Source organism: Myotis lucifugus, unplaced genomic scaffold (genome assembly GCF_000147115.1).
Source record: "Myotis lucifugus unplaced genomic scaffold, Myoluc2.0 scaffold_120, whole genome shotgun sequence".
NCBI lineage: Eukaryota > Metazoa > Chordata > Mammalia > Chiroptera > Vespertilionidae > Myotis > Myotis lucifugus.
The window spans coordinates 2,668,233-2,672,022 of NW_005871168.1; the positions used below are offsets into that span (position 1 = coordinate 2,668,233).

General features: G+C 54.2%; 1 pseudogene; it reads left to right on the top strand.

Moving 5' to 3' along the window:
• The first annotated feature begins 1,365 nt into the window (after positions 1–1,365).
• On the top strand, positions 1,366–2,598 carry LOC102433780 (annotated as a pseudogene).
• The last annotated feature ends 1,192 nt before the right edge of the window (positions 2,599–3,790 follow it).

Below are 3,790 nucleotides of genomic sequence, written 5' to 3' on the forward strand. Positions count from 1 at the left end.
ATGAGACCTTCTGGACGTTTTTCTGGACAAAGCCATGGTGGCGGGGCCAAGGTAGAGGAGGTTAGAGGCCAAGAGGGGAGGGAAGTTGTGGGTGATCAGGCTGGTGGTGGGCGGGGCTGTTGGGGGTAAGCAGACCAGCAGGGGGGCCAGTTGGGGGCAAGCAGGCCATCAGTGGGGGTCAGTTGGAGGTGATCAGGACAGCGGGGGGGGGAAGTTTGGAGTGAGCAGGCCAGCAGGGGGACAGGTGGGGGCAAGCAGGCTGGTGGGAAGGGAAGGTGGGGGCGAGCAGGCCAGCAGGGGAGGCAGTTGGGGGTGATCAGGCTGGCGGGGGGTCATTTGGGGGCAAGCAGGCCGGCAGGCAGAGTGGTTAGGAGCCAGCAGTCCCGGATTGTGAGAGGGATGTCCGACTGCTGGTTTAGACCTGATCCCTGTAAACTGGCAGTAGGACATCCTTCGAGGGGTTCCAGATTGGAGAGGGTGCAGGCTGGGCTGAGGAACACCCCCCTCCCCCATGCACAAATTTGGTGCACTGGGCCACTACTTTACATATATATATATATATATATATATATATATATATATATATATATATTCCATAATAATAAAAGTGTAATATGCTAATTAAACCAATGTCCTTCCAGACATCCTTCCTTCTGGGCAAAGCTGCATCAGGTGGGGGCCGAGGCTACAGAGGCCCCCGGCCACTGGTGGCAGCAGGCACCAAGGCCCTTGCACGAACTTCGTTTTTATATATTATATCCTAATATATAAAAACCCAGCATCCATAACGACCAAACAGATGACCAGTCCATCCCCCAGCCCTCAGGCTCCTTGATGATCACGGGATGGCTAACGGGGAAACCAGGGTCCCTCAGGCTTCAATGAATCCATGGTAGCAGCAACATTTTGAGCGGGCGAGCAGAAGGCAGACTACTTGGTCCCTCCCCTAGCCCACAGGCTCACATTGGTCAGGGGATGGTTAACAGGGAACCAGAGTGAGTTGTCCGGGGTCTGGCAAGCAGCTGGAAGGCAGGCCTCTTGATCCCTCCTCCTGACCCTCATACTCCAATCAATTGGTGGTGGAGGTGGGGCCAAACTGGGGACTGGCTTCCTTAGTAGCCCTGTAGGTTCAATCTCCAGATGACAGGCCAGGCACCAACAGACCAGTGCCTCCGGCATGTCTCCAACAGTGATGCGGGCCTCCTGGAACTTGGCCTCATGCACTGCAGCCGCTTTCACTCCCTAAACGCTCCACAAGGAAGAAAGAATACCGCCAGCAGCGCCGGGGACGACCAGCGGTGACTGACTGCTCTCCCTGTGCTTCCTCCAGGTCACTCGAGCTGGTCCCCGCCTGTCCCGCTCCAGATGAAATATGATCACTGCACATGGAAGGAATATAGTAAAAAAACAAAAACCGATGACCAAGAGAATGCCGCAGTCAACATCTGGAGTCTGGGAGAATTCCATAAGTTGGCTGATGCCAAGATATTTCTGAGTGACCGCAGAAGAAGGAGTCCAAGTTTCTCAACAGAACACCAAGGACATCTTCCATGTTCTGAACCTTAATAAGCAATGTGATACCTCACAGCACAAAGTGCTGGCAGTGTCCATGTGTCCTTAGTCTCTGCCTTATTTTGCTGCTAAATTCAGCCTCAGTGTCACTGATGCATCCAGAAGGCTCTGCGGCTTTCTCAAAAGCCTTGGGGCGCACTGTCTTTGACATGAAGATAGCTGTGGACTTCAGCTTCTTGGAGAGTCAGAAGGAATTTGTGCGTCGGTACTGCCAGCACCATGAGGAAGAGCCCCGGCTACCCATGCTGACCTCCGCCTGCCCCGGCTGGGACCAATATGCAGAGCGTGTGCTGGGTCACCCCATCACCCCCCACCTCTGCACGGCCAAGTCTCCCCAGCAGATCATGGGCTCTCTGGTGAAGGATTACTTCACCAGACGGCAGAACCTGTCCCCAGACAAGATTTTCCATGTCATTGTGGCCCCGGGTTATGACAAGAAACTGGAGGCCCTTTGAGAAGATGTTCCCACAGCTTTACATAGTTCCCAGGGTGCTGACTGCGTGTTAACCTCAGGTGAAATTGTCCAGATAATGGAGCAAAGTGACCTCGCCTGGAATGACGCTGCCTTGGACACTCTGTTTGGACACATGAAGGAGAAGGAGGTGAGGCTCCACAAAGGTGCCAGCTCCGATGGGTACCTGGCGCACATCGTCAGGCACATGGCCAAGGAGCTGTTCAACGAGGATGTGGGAGTGCTCACCTACCGCACCCTGAGGAACAAAGACTTTCAGGAGGTCACCCTTGAAGGGGACGGAGAGGTTCTGCTATGCTTGAGGCTGCTAATGGCTTTTGGAACATCCAGAAGTGGTCCTGAAGCTGTAGAGGGGCAAGTTCCCCTGTCACTTTGTGGAGGTCCTGGCCTGCACCAGGGATGCCTAAGTGGCAGGGGCCAGGCCCAGGCTGAGGATGGGCATGCAGACAGGGCACTGCTGCAGCAGATGGAAGACATCTACGCTGCCATCCCAGTGTGGCTCCCCAGAGACCAGCGCCCGTGTGCAGGAGCTGTACCAGGAGTGGGTGGGGTAGGGGTGGGCAACTCCCCCTGGGTCAAGGCAGCCCTGCATACCACCTAGCATTGCCCAAGGCAGCCTGCCAGGACATCAAGTGGTAAAAGTCCAGCAGACACTTGGCCTGCAGGCCGCCTGAAAAAGGGTGTCAGACACATGAAGGAAAGGCTTAGCATCTCTGTCATCACTTTGGTTTCCAGAATTCTCTGCTCCCTATCTGTCGGCTCCCTCCCTCTGAGGAGCGCTGTCGTCATCACATGGGTGTAACTGGAATATTGTATCTCGAGAGGATTGTTCCAATGTATGTATCCTCTTATCCAATGATGAAAAAATCCCAAAGAACAATAATGGAGACAGACTACTGTCCTTTAGGCTTAAAAAACTCTGGAAGTGTCCTGCAAAGAGCTGAGACCTGGTTCTGTCCACACGCCTTAGAAAGATTGGATGAGAAAATGCCCTGGTTTGGCCCTGACTTTACCCACTTATGTTACTCTTGAAGGTTTCTTTGCCACAATGTGAATAAACTGTCACCTTTTGGAATAGGGGCTCATACGAAAGTCTTCATTCCCAACTTTTCTTGAAACAGATCTATGTTCTGCGGCTGTGGTCAACGTCCTGAGATCAGGTCCTGTCTACCAGGTCCTGTCGAACAGGTCCTGTCGCTGGGAATCAGGGAGCACTGAGTGAAGGCCCGCCCACCTTGTGCCCTTTTACATTCAGGGATTGAGCTGAACTCACTTTGGGGGAGGCCTGGCAAGGGTGACAGGTGTCACAGATGGAAGGATGGAGAATGGAGAGACGGACACCTGCTCAGTCCCTCCCTGGGTGGGGTCAGGCAGATGAAAGCCAGCCAGCTTGCCCCACAATTGGGTGAATTAGAGTCCTCTGTGTCCACCTCTCACCTCATGGGCTCGGCCATGCCCCTCAGCTCCAGGCAGCCCTCTGTGTTCCATGACAGCACACTCTGCCCTCACATGCTGCTCGCCCTAAGTGAGAAGGAAGAGAGCAGTTGGCCCACAGATAACTACACAGAAAGATAGGGCTCATGGCTGGTTAGCACAGTGGCAGTGGCTAGAGCCTCTCCTGCCTCCATGGCCGTGCTAAGGAGCAGCAAGCTGAGTGGTAAGGAGCAGTGAGAAGGTGGGTGGTAAGGAGTGAGAGGTCCTGGAATTCGAGAGGGTGCAGGCTAGGCTGAGGGACAAGCTCCCAGT